The sequence below is a fragment of the Choloepus didactylus genome, chromosome 18, assembly GCF_015220235.1.
Source record: "Choloepus didactylus isolate mChoDid1 chromosome 18, mChoDid1.pri, whole genome shotgun sequence".
NCBI lineage: Eukaryota > Metazoa > Chordata > Mammalia > Pilosa > Megalonychidae > Choloepus > Choloepus didactylus.
This window is the reverse complement of record NC_051324.1, coordinates 46322879-46341147: the sequence shown is the minus strand read 5'-3', so window position 1 is coordinate 46341147 and position 18269 is coordinate 46322879. Positions and strand designations below refer to the sequence as shown.

Here is an 18269-nt window from a genome sequence, read left to right as displayed (position 1 = left end):
ACTGGTGGTTTGATGGGTTGAGCCCTCTACCATAAGTTTTACCCTTGGGAAGACGGTTGCTGCAAAGGAGAGGCTAGGCCTCCCTGTATTTGTGCCTAAGAGTCTCCTCCTGAATGCCTCTTTGTTGCTCAGATGTGGCCCTCTCTCTCTGGCTAAGCCAACTTGAAAGGTGAAATCACTGCCCTCCCCCCTACGTGGGATCAGACACCCAGGGAAGTGAATCTCCCTGGCAACGTGGAATATGACTCCCAGGGAGGAATGTAGACCTGGCACCGTGGGACGGAGAACATCTTCTTGACCAAAAGGGGGATGTGAAAGGAAATGAAATAAGCTTCAGTGGCAGAGAGATTCCAAAAGGAGCCGAGAGGTCACTCTGGTGGGCACTCTTATGCACACTTTAGACAACCCTTTTTAGGTTCTAAAGAATTGAGGTAGCTGGTGGTGGATACCTGAAACTATCAAACTACAACCCAGAACCCATGAATCTCGAAGACAGTTGTATAAAAATGTAGCTTATGAGGGGTGACAATGGGATTGGGAAAGCCATAAGGACCAAACACCACTTTGTCTAGTTTATGGATGGATGTGTAGAAAAGTAGGGGAAGGAAACAAACAGACAAAGGTACCCAGTGTTCTTTTTTACTTCAATTGCTCTTTTTCACTCTAATTATTATTCTTGTTATTTTTGTGTGTGTGCTAATAAAGGTGTCAGGGATTGATTTAGGTGATGAATGTACAACTATGTAATGGTACTGTAAACAATCGAAAGTACAATTTGTTTTGTATGACTGCGTGGTATGTGAATATATCTCAATAAAATGATGATAAAAAAAAAAATAGTAACTGATACTTTAATGCATTTGGAAATCAATTTTGGGTACGGTGTGGATTAAGAACTTAAATATACTTTTTGTTAAAATAAAAAATAAAAAAAAAAAAAAAAAAAAAAAAAAAAAAAAAGGTCCCACTCCAGTCTTAGTCTTAACTTCTTGAAAGACTGGAAGTGGAGAAATCCAAATCTTTGGTTCTGATTTTAGTTCCAGGAAGTATTAATTCAGTAAAATTAGAAGAATTTTTTCTCTTCCCTTTGATTAGTTTCTACATCCTCTTCATCATTAATGACAATTGTCTCACTTTTATTTCCCTTATGAGAAGTGAAATCTCTTGAGGAAGGAAGAATTTCAGAATAATTTCCTTGCTATGCATTTTTTGATGGTGTAAATTTAACGTTTCTTTGATCAGGTATTGCTGGTGCAGAAATTGATGGAGGTTGTACAGAGTCAATAAATACATCATCATCATCGTCATCTTCCACCGATGAGTTTCTAGATCTACTAACTGAAGGACTAGTTGGATTGCCAAATGAATTTCCTACATTCATGAGACTAGCTGCCATAGTTGCACTTCCTAATAAAACAGGAGTCTATTCAGTCAATTCTAATTTGCCTACTGAACATTTATCCATGTCAAAGAAAAACTGGGATATTTTTCTCCTTAATTTCTGCCAAAGTTTCACCAAATCGGGCTGAACCTGATTCCTGGCCCCATCGCCACCTCCCTGCCACCTCTGCTTCCTGGGGCAACGTGGCGCCTGGCCACCCCCACCGCTGGCGGGCACTGGTGCAGGAACTGGCCTCCCTGGGCTTACACAGACTATTATAATAATCTTCTGCCTCCCTCTTTCAAACCACCCTACCCACAGATCTTCTAACCTAAACTTTCCTAAAGAACTTGGATTACATAGCTATCTACAAACTTCTACTGGTTTCTTGAGCCTAGGAATAAAGTACCACTCTTTAGAAAAGCATTCAAAAGTCCTCCAACATCTGGGCCCAACTGACTTTTCCAATCTTAACTCTCAAAGTCCTCTTCTCCCACCTAAATATCCTCATACTACATTTCAAATGCACTTTGACTTTTCCCACCTCTTAACCTTTGATTTTGTCATCCTTTTTTCTACATGGAACATCCCTCCCCACTGTAATCAAGTTCTCACCATTTTCAAGACCGGGTTCAAATGCACCATCTCCTTGAAGTTTTTCTTGACCACCCTACTCAGAAGTGAGTTCTCCTACTACTAAACTTCTGTATCAGGGCTCTCCCCTGACAAGCACCATGGTGAACTGAAGTTATTTTAATATAAATTACACCTCACCCACTATAAGCTCATCAAGAGAAAGGAAAGAAATGTATGCCTCCTCATGACATCTATTGCAAGGCCCTGTGCGAGACACAGATATTCTGAACAACTTAGTTCTTTAGTTTAACAGATACGACAAATGCTATACCTCTTCTTCCTCTTTGCTTCTATAAAAAGAAGGTATACTTCAGATTTAATATGTGTTTTCTCACTGAAATGCCAAGTTATCTTTATACATTTTCACTTGTTTCCCAGAATGGTTAAAAGGATTTTTTTTCTTTTAAAAAAATGTGGTATGCTATACAAAAATTAACACAAAATGAATCAACTAAACATAAGTGCTAAAATTATAAAACTTCTAGAAGATAACAGATAAATATTTTAAGGACCTTGCATTAGACAACAGACTTGGACTTTATAGTGATAACACGTATGACAAAAGAAAAAATAAATCAGACTTCATCATAATTAGAAACTTTGTGCTTCAAAGGACACTACCAAGAAAGTGAAAAGACAACCAACAGAATGGGAGAAAATATTTAGAAACCATATATCTAATAAGAACTGCTACAACTCAACAACAAAAAGACAACCCAATTTAGAAATGAGCAAAGGATTAGACAGACATTTCTCCAAAAAAAAAGATATACGAATGGCCAAAAAGCACATGAAAACATGCTCAACATCATTAGCCATTAGGAAGATGCAAATCAAAACCACAACAAGGTACTACCTCACATCCACTACAACAGCTATTAACAAAACAGAAAATAACAAGTGCTGACAAGGATGTGGAGAAACAGGAACCCTCATACACTGTTGGGAATGTAAAATGGTGCAGCAGTTGGAGAAAACAGTTTGACAATTTCCTCAAAAGTTAAACTTAGGACTACCATGTGACTCAGCAATCCAAGTATATACCCAAAATAAGTGAAAGCAGGGACCTAGACAGACATCTGTACACCAATGTTCATCGCAGCATTATTCACAATAGCCGAAAGGTGGAACCAACCCAACTGTCCATCAACTGAGGATGGAAAAACAAAATGTGGTATATACATAACATGGAATATTATTCAGTCATAAAAAGAATGACATTCTAATACCTGCTACAAAACAGATGAATCTTGAAGACATCATGGTGAATGAAATAAGCCAGATACAAAAGGACAAATATTGTATTATCTCACTTACATGAAATAACTAGAATATGCAAATTCGTACAGACCAAAAATAGAGTACAGGCTATCAGGGGTGAGGGGTAGGGGACAATGGGGGAATTAATGCATAAAGGGTATAGTTTCTTCTTGGGGTGATGGAAAAGTTCTGGTAATGAATGGAATGCAACATTGTGAATGTGATTAATCCCACTGAATGGTGTACTTGGGAGTGACTGACATGGGAAAGTTTATGTTGTATGTATATTTCCACAGTTAAAAAAAAAAAAAGCAACAAGAGATGATAACAATTAAACACAATCCATGATCCTGGACTAGAACTAATAATGGTGGAGAAAAGGCCAAAAACATTGGGACCTATGAAAAAACTGAGATACAGACTGTGAGCTTTAAATCAATGTTAAATTTCTTGAACTAGATAACTGTACTGAAGATGGTTAAATAAGTGAGTATCTTTGTTCTCAGGAAATGTACATGGAAGTGTTAAGTGTTTGAGGAGCATGATATATACAACCTACTCTTAAATGTTCTGAAAAGAGATAGGTCAGAGAGAGGGATGGATGGATGGATGGATGGGAGAAAGGAAGGAGGGAGGGAGGGACAGAGGGAAGGAAAAAAGAAAAAAGGGAGGGGGGAGGGAAGAAGAGAAAGGGAGAGAGAGAAGTGGCAAATGTTGAAAGTTGGTGGATCTGGGTATCCGAGTAGGGGATATGCTGGGAGTTCTCTGTATGGGGTTTCTTTTATTTTCGCAACTCTCTTGTAAATTTGAAATTATTTCAAAATAAAAAGTAAAAATAAATAACAACTTAAATTTTTTAAATGTGGTATGCTAACAGAAGGAATCCTTACCAGTTCCATTTAAGCTAGAGGGGAAATGATTTTAAAAATCCGTATTTACTTGATGTTGCCAATTCCTTCCTCCTCTCCCATAAATTAAGCTGTTTCAAGGAATAGTTCAAATTAACACGGTGAGTTTGGGTGTTATGGTTTACCTCAGGAGGGATTCTTTTAATTAGCAAGTACAGTGTGAAATAAGCCCGAATACTACCCTATCTACAATGATATTCTGCACCAATGCCAGCAGCTTTTTCTGCTTTAGGAATGGTCAAATACTTAAATACTCACAGAAGAAGACATCAAGGACAGTGAAACCAGCTTGTATAGTAGACTCTTTACTATTCTTGATTAACAGATAAGTTAATTTCCTAGTAAACAGGTAGCTACTTTCCACATGCTCCTGGAGAAAGTGGCTTAGAACTGTGTTAAAAAGGGGTACCACCATACAAGAGCTGACAGATACTACGAATCATGTTTCTCCACAGAACACAAGAAGGGTGGGGAAAAGGATCATCAACGCTACCTTAAAATGGCCTGAGAGCAGAACTGTCTGTGAATGTCCAAAGACAACTTTCAGAGATATGAATGTCAAAGATAACTTACATTTGTTTAAACAAATACAGAGATCTAGATACATTATATATTGTATATATTGTATATGGTATATACAGAATATATATTATGAGTAAAATAAATCTAAGAACAGATATTCAGGCTTAAGTACAGAATTTAAAAGCTTGATTTAAGATACTTCCAAATAGAAAAAGAATTGAAGTGGAAACACTGGTGAAATGCAGATAAAATCTGGAGTTTAGTTAGTAGTAATACACCAGGGTTGGTTTTGTGGTTTTGAGAAACACACCATGGTTCTGTAAGACGTTAACAATAGGGGAAACTGGGTAAGGAGTATACGGGTACTCTCTTTGGAACTTTTCTGAAGATCTAAAATTATCTCAAAATAAAAAATTTCTTTTTTAAAGAAGTCTTAGTGGAATAACACATATTCAGTTATAATCACTTTTATTAAAAGGTTTTTTTTGAATCAAAACCATGGCCTGCTTTATAAATTATTTTTCCTAAAAGTGACTTTTTTTTTTTAAACTGACTTTGCTTTTTTAAGCTTTGGTATTTTTAAAGATTCTCAGGTTTATGGCTATCAATTTGCAAATATGCTGAATTTTTTTCACCAGGACCATTTACAAACATATGTAAATATGTTTTATGGCTTAAATCCCAAACTGGCTCATGTCAAGATAACCTGACTGACTTCTGACATTAACTGGCATGGCCAACTACAGCTTACATATACAATGCTATGTGAAAACGGAACAACGTTCCTTGGAGCAGTCAGCACTATTTTCCTAAGCGTGAAGTGTGCATATTTTCAAACCCAGCTGTTGAAGAATTCACAACTATAAAAAGATGTGTGTACAAGGACATTCATTATAGCTTTATTTATTATAATAAAAAAATTTGGAACATAAATAATAGTACTCACAGATGCTGACATAGTATGTAGCCATCCAAACTGTGATATAGATTATATAAACTGACATAGAAATATGTGCACATGAAAAAAAAACACAGGTTAAAGAACATGTGGGAATGAGAGCATGCAATCCCACTCACGTAAAACTACGTACATTCATGTACGCATATGTGCACTCATATTGTGAGGGAGATGTTTGAAGGATGTTTATTGGAATAGCGATAATGATTGCACCTCCAGATAGAGATAAAAGTAGGAAAAGGGATACTTTATTTTTTCTTTATATTTTTCTGTAATCCTTAAGTGGTTTTAAAATAAGCATGTATAATTTTTTAGAAGAAAGATAAAGTTATTCTTTTTTACTGCTATATCAAAGAAATTTGCTTCACTCCCAAATAAGACATTAAGGACCTAAAAATGAAAAATTTTTTTGAAAAGATCCCTTAATCACGACATAGAAAATGGCAAAATGTTTGTGATTAAACTTACTGTAAATTATTACTCTAGGAAAGCTAAAAGATAGTTATATTATAAAAACATCAACCATGAGCCAAAAGACTCTACATTGTCAATGTTCACTGCAACTTTAGCTATATTTTTAGTTTATAGAAAGAACACACATAATCTCCGTATTATTGTGTTTAGCTCCAAAGTCCAAAGTCCAATCTATATTTACATATACAAGTTATTTTACATGGATTCCATTTATATATATATATTGCTGATAGTATTTCTACTTTAGCTGAAAGATGAGTCAACAGACTTTTTTGTACAAGCAAATAAAAATCTGTCCTCTTGGCAAGGATTTATCTTTCCTCCTTTTTCCATGAATTTGGGAGCTTCAAGAGAACTTATAACCCATTCACCATAACCCTACAATATGAGAGACAAAGAAACAGAGACTCACAAAATGGCTCTCTAAGGTCAGCAACTAGGTACCTGATAGCAGAGCTGGGCCTAGTACCCAGGCATCTAATTATAAAGCTCAAAATAAAAATACTGACCCCATGTAGTCATGGCCCTGACCACATTATTCAGGACAGCGTACCTGCCCAAGCATTATTACCCATCAGCCTTCCCTGTGTCCCCAACATTGGGCCTGGACTGTGGAGCTCCAACATCACACAGCCTTCTAAAGAGTGGAGCCAGGCACACCAACACCCTCTCCTGTCCTCAGCAGCAGAGTCACTGCTGCTACTTGCTCAGTTGCCGTTGCAGACCCTAAGATTCAGTTGAACTATTTTAGGGCTACACATGCTGTTTTTGTCAAGTATTTTACAAAATATTTCAATCAATCTATAAAATAGCTCTACTTTTTTAAAATACTGACAATATCAAGTGCTGATGAGGATGCAGAACAACTGGGATTCTCGTACACTGCTGTTGAGGATGCAAAATGGTACACCTGCTCTGGAATCATTTTGGTGGTTTCTTACATACACTTACCATGTGACCCAGCAATCCCACTCCTAGGTGTTTATCCTAGAGAAATGACACCTATGTTCACACAAAAACCTGCCCACAAATGTTTATTACGGCTCTATTCATAATAACCAAAAACTGGAAACAAATTGGATATCCTTCAACTGGCGAATGGATAAGCAATCTGTGGCACATCCACACAATGGAATACTGCTCAGCAATAAAAAGAACAAAACTGTTGATACCCACAAAAACTTGGACGACTCTCAAAGGCATTATGGCATTATGCCGAGTGACAGAAGCCAGCTTCAAAGGTTATATACCGTATGAGTTCATTTACATAACCATTCTCCAAAAGAAAAAACTATAGTGATCGGTAACAGATCAATGGTTGCCAGGGCGGAGGGTACAGGGAAGGTGTGAATGAAATGGGACAACACCAGGGGGGTTTTGGGGTGATGGAACTATTCTATATCCTGACTGTGGTGGTGATTACACAAATCTATACCTGTGCTAAAATTCATACAACTGCACGTACACCAAAAAGTTGATTTCACTGTACGATAATTTGAAAAATAAAACAAATGATTTACTCAGCCTCTGGTTTCTAAAAGTCAGAACTTCCTTAGAATACAAAAAAAAAAGATGGATTTTAAATTCTACTTTAAAATTTTTTTTCAATTAGTAAAATAAAATGGTTCAATGGACCTTCTCTTATAAAATCTCATTGTCAATAAAAGAACATTTTCAACTTGGCCAACTTACATAACCTCACTATGCCTCAATTTTCCTATTGGTTAAATGGGGCTAATAATAATACCTACCTCAAACGGTTATTATGAGGATTAAATGGTAAGTGCTATGCAAAGCTTGTTAAATAAATACATACATAACATACACATAGTATATACATTTGGTACAGAAATGAAAGACAATTTTTGGCAAACCATGCTCTGCTCATTGTTTTTCTGACAGAACTGTCTCTCAAATACAGCCCCAAGTCCAGAGTCTGATTTTTTGCAGAGAAGTAAATGTTACTATTGAGTTTTTGCTGTATTTTTATCCTGTAAACACTACACACTGTTTAAACCAAGCTCTGTAAAGGTTATACTATAGAGTTTTAAAAATCTCTTTCTTCATATCATTAATGGTCTCAGTTCCACCTATCATAATGAATAAACAGGTAGAATGTGTGTGTGCATATTTGTGTGTGTAAAGCAACAGTAGGTGTACTACCTCTCAGAAGACCAACCAAACTTTATCATTCCAGAGATTCAGATCTTTTAAGTTTTACTCGTCTATATGGAGAAAGGTCGTAAATAAAATGATTTTCTTCAGGCAACACTTCTTAGATTTTTAGTAAACCCAAACCTCTAAGCAAAGCTTTCAATTTCATCTCTCTCTTGTTTATTTAATCCAATAAGCATTTATTTCGTATCTATTACAAGCAAATCATTTTTGTTAAGCACAGTTTGAGGCAGTGATTTTCAAACTGCCCATCTCAAAGCAATTTTTTTTTCTAAACGAAATAGAACAGAATGAAAAATAACAGACTGCCTCACAGATAGCAAGGGTAAGTAGTGTTTTGTGAAGCTTTTGTTTCAGTTTGGGTGTGGATGTGGATGGGAGAAAACTTGGGTGGGCATGCCCTCACTGCCTCTTACTGTGGATCATGGACAAAACTTGGGAAACACTGCTACAGGAATTAAATAAACAACAGTTCTAGACTAAGAACAATCCAATCCTGCAATTGTTGCCTTCTGTCAACATGTCTTTTAGTACCCGGTGAACCACCTGGTCATCTTTAAAGAAAACACTATGTATCTAACTTTCCATTTGGGTAGCAAAAGGATTGAGGAGATATGGGAAGGCAGAAAAAACTATCTTTTGGATATTGATTAAAAGCCTGACAAGTCAGAGATGCAGAAGTTTATATATTCTTTACCACAATCTGACAGAATTAGCAGATTGAAATCAAATAATTTCTTTCTACTAAGCATATATTTTCTAAATGTAATTGAAACATTTTCTCACTCAGTAAGCTTTTTTTAAAAGCTTATTATACCACATAAGATTTAAATACATTCTGTCAAACAACCAAATATTTTCCTTTAGAGCAATGCAAGATTGTAATTAAGATCACAAAAGTAGAGATCCATCTGCTTTTTTAAAAATTATACCCCTTGACAGTGTGACGGTGAAAACCTTGTGGTTCACACTCCTTTTACACAGTGTAAGAATGGATGAGTAGTAAAATGGGGACAGGGACTACATGAAGATTGGGGTGGGATGGGGGGATGATTTGGGTGTTCTTTTTACTTTCGTTTTTTATTCTTATTTTTATTCTTTCTGGTGTAAAGAAAATGTTCAAAAATAGATTGGGGTGATGAGACCACAATTATACGATGGTACTGTGAACAGCTGATTGTACACCATGGATGACTATATGGTATGTGAATATACCTCAGTATAACTGAGTTAAAAAATAAATAAATACAAATAAAAAAATTATACCCTTTAGTCTTTGCCACGTAATATATATAAGGACTTTTTTCCTCCGAGACTTATCTTTTAGATAACAGCTATATACTAACATAATTTGGTTTTACCCACTAGGGGACTATAAATAGACTATTTAAAAAAAATTACTCATCTACTAAAACTTATACTAAAATCAGTTTTCATATTTAAAATCCTACTAGCATTTAGAAAACCACCTAGTTTATTTCTTCTGTAAACAAATAAACTATAAATAAGCTTCATGTATGAAATCTAACAAGGTCAATGCTAAAATTGCTACTTGCCTACAAGCCTCAGTTTAGTCACCAGTTGCTTCACAGCAGGATTTTTCAACCTCGGCACTACTGACATTTTGGACCAGCTACTTCCTTGTTGTGGCGCTGTCCTGAGGACTACAGGACGCGTAGCAGCATCCCTGGCCTCTACTCACTGGATGCCATCAGCACAGACCCACGCATAGTCATGACAACCAAAAAGGTCTCTGGGCATTGCCAAATGTTCCCAGGAGGGCAAAATCGCCTGACTGAGAACCACTGCTTCACAGATCTACACGTTAATCTTAGTTCCATGTTTGGGCAAAAAGAGAGGAAAAATGACATTACTGGAATTAAAGCCAAAAAAAAAGATCAAATGCAGTTTTAATAGAAGTGATGATGCCTCTATAGTTATTAAAGTGCATGGTTACATATAACTACATTCCATCAATCACTGGTTGACAGGTCTACCAAATTTCAAAATATTAAAAACAAAAAAGGTTAACTATATTTTAAGTAAGTTTTCTCATGTTGCATTTTGTTCAGATCCTTGGGTTTCCAAAGAAGTTTAAATATACAGTGTTATAAAAATTACATTAAATAAAATATTTTTAATACTTAGCAATGCAGAAAGGGTTATGATTTTAATATTATGAACTGAGACAGCAAAAGAAATATTGATCATTACAAAAACAAATATTTCAGATATTGTAATTATTTTTAAGACATTTTCCATCATATTTAACCACACTTATTTTAGGATAAAAGAATACAGGATTTGTTGACTTGGGAATTCTCTTAATTCTGTGAAAATCCAAACTGGGTCCTTGAGAACGTGCTAAAAAAAAAATGGTTTGAAATTATTTTGTCCCACCAAATATTCAATATTTATTTTAAAATATTTATTTTAAAATAGTACATTACAATTTTCCTATGGTTCAGTTGGAGGATATATTTTTAAATATAAAAAAATTATTTAACAGATATACATCCACATGGGTCAAAAATGTTCAATATAAAAGAATATACAATGAACAGAACAGCATTATTCATTATAGTCAAAAACTGGAAGCAACCCAAATGTCCAATAACAACAGAAGGGACAAATAAATTACAATAAATTCATACAAGGGAATATTATATAAGAATAAACAAATTGTTACACGCAGAAATATAGGTGAATCTCATAAACACAATCTCAAGCTAAAGAAGCCAGATGCAACAAGTACATACTGTATTTCATTTATATACAATTAAAAAAACAGGCAAAGCTAATCCATGGTGAAAAAACTGAACAGTGGTAACCTTTAGGGAGGAGTAACTGAGAAAGGACACAAGGCTTCTGGGATGTTAATAATCTAGTCCTTGTTCTAGGTGCTGGTTACAAGAGAAAATTCATCAAGCTGTACACTCATGATTTCTCTACTTTTCTACATGTTTTGTTCTACTTTAATAAAAAATTTACTTTTTAAAAAAGTATACATCTCAAGTGGATGCTTAATTTATACAAAATTTCTATGTAGGTTGATTGTAAAGGTTTGGAAATGGATGGTGGTGTTGGTAGCACATTGTTGGGAGTGTAATAACAGCACTGAATTACATAGGTGAATGTGGTTAAAAGGGTAGTCGTATATGTTACTAGAATAAAAATTAAAAGATGAAACAGGACTGTATAACACAGTGAACTCTTGCACACTACAGCTAATAATACAAGTATAAGAATGTTCTTTCATGAATTATAACAAATGTCTGACACTTATAAGGTACTAATAATAGGGTGGTATATGGGGAAAAAATAAACCTAATGTGAACTATGGACAACAGTTAATAGTACTATTTTAATAATCTTTCATCAACTGTAACAAAGGTAATTACTGTTAAAAAAAACTGTACAATTTCATAAATGTGCCATCATCAATTGTAACAAATGTTTCACACTGAGGCAAGGTGGTGGTGGTGGGTTGGTATATGGGAATCCTGTATTTTATGCATGATTGTTCTGTAAACACACAACTACTCTAACAAAAAAAAAATTTTTTTTTAATTATACATCTTCCTCCAACCCTGGTTCCTCAGGCATCCAGTTCGCCCTCCCAACAGACAACCAAATACTATTAGTTTCTTATGTGCTCTTATAGAGTTTTTTTATGGAAACAGGAAAATACCCAAATATAGTCTCTCTCACACTCAAACTTTTTATACAAACAGTAGTACACTTTATGCAGTGCTCTGCACATTGTTTTTTCATTAACACTGTATGTTAGACATGTTTCCAAAGCAATATATAATGAGTTTCCTCGTTCTCTTTTGCAGCTATATAATACTGTTCTATTGTATGAATATACCCTACCCAATTAACCAATTCTATACCGATGGACATTTAGGCTGTTTCCAAACTTTTGCTGAGTTAATTTTAATTTAAATGACTGTGCATGCTAAAAATAAAAGTGTAGGGCTCCCTACAATGAGGATCTCTCAGCAAGGTAATTTCAAATATTTCGATCACAGCCTTAAGAGGAATGGGGAAAACATACAGCTTTTTCTGTAAAATTGAGATCACAAACACAGACTCTCCCCCTACAAAAAAATAAACATTTAACCATGTATTTCAATGTTCAAAGGCCACTGATATTAAGAAAAGGGTGAGAACAATTTGTAAGGCCTGGTTATAAATCTCATTTTTGCAGGTCGCACAGTAACAATCTACTGCATGCCAAAACTGAATCAAAATTCCAAAGCTGAAGACCATATTCTGCACTAGCATTAAAGGCAAAAGGAACCACACAACGCCATATATCTTTGCGAAACCCAACTAAGAGTCATAAACCTCTGATGCCAAAGGCATAGTTAAACCAAGAAATCAGGCTATGATGCCATTCTTTGCATCATTTCCATTTCTGTTCTCTTCCAACAATCCCTTCTCTCACCATACACTAACTAGTTTATCAAGAAACTGACAGAAGCAACCAGTTAATCTGCTAGCCTACTTGACTTTAGTGGACCAGAAAAAAACAATAGTTAAAAAATAAAAGCTCCCCACTTCCCTGCCTCCCCTCACACCCCACTGCTCCCCACAACAAAAAGTTTACTTAGCAAAACGCACTAGAGTTGAGAAAAAAACACCTAACTCAATCACCTAAAGTTTGTGTTTAGTCATTCTAAGCTCACAAAGCATTAAGTGCTATTATTATTACTCACATGCTGGCCAAGATTAAGTTTTTTCAAATGTTCTGAAAAATCCAAGTCAAAGACCATTACTTGCCAATTCCTCTTTATCAGCAATCCAATACTAGTGATGATTCCACTGATGGACAAGTCCCAAGGACACTCAATAATAGAAGAAAACAAGGATTCCTTTGAGGTAAAATCTAATGAATTCCTGACGTGTATCTTAACTGAAAAATGTCTAGGTAATTCTTGTGGCCTTGCAGATTTATCACAATAACTGAAAATGGACATCATAATTTAATTCGATAGTAACCCAAGAAATTCTATTTTAAAAGCTGTATGCACTGAGTACAGCAGTATACAGGTTCTTGGATCTACTTTTCAAAGAAATCAATCTCTTAAACTACACTATGCTCAAAAAAGGAAAAAGGCAATGTCACATTTTACCATAAAACTGCCTTTCTGTCTGAAAAACAAGGGCAGGAACTACACATACAATCGATAGGCTTAAAGCAGAGAGTTGATAAAATTTGACAGGAAAAGGGACCTTGCTTTTCTTTCTTTCCCCAAAATAAAAATGTCTAAGGCACTCAAACCTATAGCCCTAATAACAAACCTGAGAAAGGCAATGGGAATTCTACAGGAGAAAATGTTCATAAGTATTTTTAAAAATCAAAGATAACAAACAGATTAACTAAAATAAGCATCTGATTTCTCCAATGATTCTACCAAACACTTTATGGTTTGCATTAACCATGAAAATTTACACAAAGCTTTGCACGTGATTCAACTCTGTACACAGAACTCACTGAGATAAGTTAATGTCCTAAAACACCCCTTTCACAACATAAGCTCTGAATAGGCTTAAACAAGCACAGACTGGGGGTAACTGTAGAATTTGGAGCTAAGTTTTATTGTTTCCACCAAGTTCAGCCAGCCATACAGCAACGAATCCAAGTTCCAATAAGCACAGTGCACCTGTAAGACTCCAAATCAAATACGTGCAATTTTCTCATTCCCAAATCTGCCCAAATGAAAATATGCAGATCACAACTCCAAACCTATAAATCTTGTCATAAACCAAAATGATCTGTAGTTTCACTCTCATATCCCCAGTGTCCTACCATTTATTGAGTCCCAAATATGTACATATTGATGCTTGAATACATCATTTCTAATCCTCCTAACAAATCCCATTCTGCTGATCAGGAAATTGAGGCCAGGGAGGTCAAGGTGACTCGTGAAATGCCAGGAAGCCAGTAAATGGTGGAGATGGGATTCAAACCTATTTCTGCCTGGATCCAAAGAACTGTCTTCCTGATCCTCTTCAGTGAAAGTCACTAACTGCAACACCAATTCACCGCTCTCAAGGTAAATTCAAGGGCTAACTATCTGAAACGATGACTACAGCTGAGAAAATATCATACCTAACACTGTAACACAAGACCCAAGAGTTCCTGACAAGGAAATGCAGTCACCTCCTTTAGAATAACTAGTTCCAAAATACGGTTCAAAATACAAGAGAATTCACCCCCCCTTGCCCCCCACCCCACTTTGGCTGTCTCGCAACTAAATTTTTAGAAAAAGGGAAATGAAACTCAGGCATATATTCACATTTTTTTTTTTTGTAAAATTACTTAAAAACCCTTGAGAAAAGGGTGTTTGTTTTGTTTGTTTTCTTTTAATAGTTCAGGTTATGGTTTACTTCGACAGGCTTCAGAGATTCAAAAACAAAAATCACATCAGTAGCATTACTAATCAACTTTTTTTTTTTTTACAGACTTGAAAAGTATTTTCTTACCACACTACAAGATTACTTCCCATACTTAGAGCAGAAATGGAAACAGCTCTGGGTGTCATGAATCAGATCTTGAGGCCACAGTTGCCGAAAGTAGGTGCTGTTTCCCTTGAGTAGGAGCTGCTGATCTGAAACCTCCTAAGGGAAGGGTGTCTGAAGAAGAGTGTCGAAGAAACTAAAGCAAACTGTTTATATTAATGACAGTGAACTGCTGGCACCACTAGTCCTCAAGTGTTTCACTGCTATGCAATTGTTTTCCGGCTTCCAAGCTCTGAATCTGGCATAGAGAATGCTTTGTCACAGCCATACCTGTTATATGATCAGCTCCTCTGTGGTGTGTGGGTGTTTAGGCAAGTGACTGGTTAGAAGAGGTTCTCCAATATTAAACCAAGGAGGCACGCTGTCCCCTGAGATTTTAATGGTATATTCCTATACTATGCTGACAAAATAACATATTTGCAACTTTGAAATGGTTTTGGTTTAGGATAGGCAAATAATTTCCAACAATAAAACTTCAGACGTGACATGAAACAATAGAGCCTGTAATAGAAGCCACTTCAAGCATGTTTATTAGGTAATTTTTTTTTAAAAAAAGCAATATTTGCAACCTCAGCATGCCCTCAAACTTCATAGGGTACACTGCATAATTATTAGAATAAATGCTATTGTTCAGGTGTGTGGAACAGGTTCTGTGCAAGATTCCAAGGCTCCCCTGCCTTCCCAAGAGCTGTTAATACCATGAATTCCTTAGCCTCTCAGAACCGCCCCCCCCAAAAAACCGCAAAAAAAAAAAAAAAAAGAATTAAACCTTGAAGGATTCTTTACCTGAAAAATATTGTGAGAATACTTATATTCTTGCTGCAAGAGTGTTGGGTCTGTGTTTATTTCATGTCATTGCCCATCACAACACTACCACAAGCTGGAATAAATGTCTCAACTGAAATATTATCAAAAGGCAAAAGCTGGGTGCAGAGTAATTTAAACAAAAGTAGCTGATATTTATCCCGTTTAGTGGTAAAATGGTGCAATGTTCATTCCTACTTCTAGATTCTAAACATGGAAACTAAATTCCCTACCTACAATTAAAAGCTCTACTGTGAAAATGATAAAGCCTTCTTTTAAAAGATCAACCTCAACCAACACATTGTAATTCCTAATGGCATTATAAAACAGGCCATTTACTCTCTGTTGAAACTGTTACCTTTAGAATACAATGTAAGGAACACACATTATCAACTGGTCAAATTCAAACATAGATTTTAACTCCAGTTTTAACTTTTTCTGAGACTCTCATACACATCTGCTTTTTACAGGAAGACTGTGAAATGATACCTTACAAATACCTAACTCACTGTACTCAAAGAACAAAACACAAGGACAGACACATCATCTACTTTGCTGTTTATGGCTCAGCACCAAAGTAACACCAATACTTAAGAAAAATCAAAACAAAACACAAAACTCAAGTTCCTTTCACTTTTGCATAACATAGACCTTACTAACCCAAGGTCCCAGGACCTGCTTAAGACAACTATAGCTGCTAAGAAATTGTGTCTATTTCACTGAGAAGTGGGCCCTAAATTTTCCATGACCCCAAAGAAAGGTTAAGAACCGCTGAAGAGTACTTCCAGGATCACTAAAACTTAGCAGTGAACATTTTAAACAAAATTATACTCACAGGCAGTATGCGAATGCTTGTGCAAGTTCTGATACAAACAGCCAGGCTGCCAGCGCTGACAGTCACAGTACAGGCTCCCCTTGCACAATTCAGCCCCACTTGGGCACATCACCTGCATTCAGCACATGCACTCACACATCCCAGCAACAGCAGCTCTTCATTCCTTAAGCATACACGTGTTGTCAACAAAGCATGTGCTGTTTTTGCCATTCCCAGAATAATACAGGCCTGGCCATCCTCTGGGAAAAAACACACATACATTCTTTCCAAAATACTATTCTATTTATTTACTATGTCTTGACATGTAGACATTACACACCACAACAATATATGAAATTCCCACACACCATATGTATTTAGATAAACTGGAAAAAAAATTCACTTAGCTATTACTGAAAGTCCATGGGAGATGCATACAAGGGAAATACTATAATACTTCATAATTGGACATGAAGACAATCTGTGGGGAATCCAAGACAGACTCACTTAGGGACATCTGAAAATATGATTGTGGAAAGCACCCTTTTCTAAAGGCAAAGGCACATTCCTTTGACTGGCACAAACCATTCTTGACAATAGATTCACGATGACGGGCTGCTGGCAATCAGGAAGTGTGTGTCTACGTATGTGTGTCTGTGTGTGTGTTGGAGGGGAGGGATGTACTAAATGCGATCAAAGACTGGCCTCTCCAAAAAAGAGCATATGGGATCTGAAATCGTAAAGACGGACTTCGAGGGTGAGGCAGGGGCATTTATCTTGTCTACAGAAGACATCCCTCGATAATGAACATGTTATGTAGAGATGTAACGGGGGTGTCACCACCTTCAGTGTCTCCGATCTAAGAATCTTAAGTAGAGCCTGATTGGAGGGCAGGAGGTGGGGGTGGAGAAAGGGCTGTATTACCCCTTGGGGTGAGTGTTGGGCTGCTGGTGGTGGGTGTACGTTAGATACATTTTATCTCCTGGCGGCACAATACTCCCGAGGTTTGGAGGTTTAGGCGCAACCGCAAGGCGGGGGAGGCAGTGGGTGCAAGCCACCAGCTGCAGGGCAAGAGAATGCTTGCAGGAGGTCCGACGCAAACCTCCCCCCGGCCCGCTAACCCGTGCAACCTCAGCCTCCCCTCAGGCCTCGGGACAAGCGGACTGGCTGCAGAACTGCAACCAAACCTGGGTCCAGGAGAAAGGGGGCGAAAGGGCAGAAGCGAGACGCCCCCGACCCAACCTCGGTGCCAGATAAGCCAAGCGGCCGGGGCCTCCCCACCGGATGGGGGCTGCTCCGGCCTACTGCGTGCAGCTGCCAGAGCAAAGGGTTAACCCGGCCCCCAGAGCCCGGCCCGACCCGGCGGGCGGCGGAAAGGAAGGGCTGCAGCCGGGAGCGAAGCCGCGACTGCGGCGTGTGCATGGTGGGGAAAGGGCCCCTACTCACCCGGGCCGGCCGCCTCCGCCTCCGCCGCCCCGACCGCCGCCTCGGCGGTCCATCCCTGCGGCGGGGGGCCTGCAGCCGCGGCGCTCGAGTAACAACCGCCGGCCGGGCCGGCCCCTCCCCCCTGCCCAACGTCTGTCCTCAGGGCCGCTCCTTAGACCCGGCCTCGGCCGCCGCCGCCGCCGCCGCAGCGCTACGTGGCCGCGGCTCCGACGTCTCGCGACTCCCTTCCGAGCGCGCGAGGGCGAGCGGGGCCAGCGGGGCGGGCGGCGCGCGGGGAGGGAGGCAGGGGAGAGGGTGTGCGTGTGTGGATGTGTGTGAGGAGAGGGGGACAGGACAGAGGGCGAGCGGCGGCGAGAGCGC

General features: G+C 37.8%; 1 protein-coding gene and 1 pseudogene across 3 annotated transcripts in view; both read right to left on the bottom strand.

Moving 5' to 3' along the window:
• ZNF652 (zinc finger protein 652) overlaps positions 1-18269 on the bottom strand; it is a 101391-nt gene extending 83122 nt beyond the window's left edge. For 2 of the 3 annotated variants that reach the window (XM_037808187.1, XM_037808184.1), the window contains exon 1: positions 17910-18269. The gene's annotated coding sequence lies outside the window, so the exon portion shown is untranslated. Of the gene's footprint in view, positions 1-16484; positions 16724-17909 lie in introns of all 3 variants that reach the window. The other variant, XM_037808186.1, reaches the window with a different exon arrangement.
• Positions 982-2577, bottom strand: LOC119514741 (annotated as a pseudogene).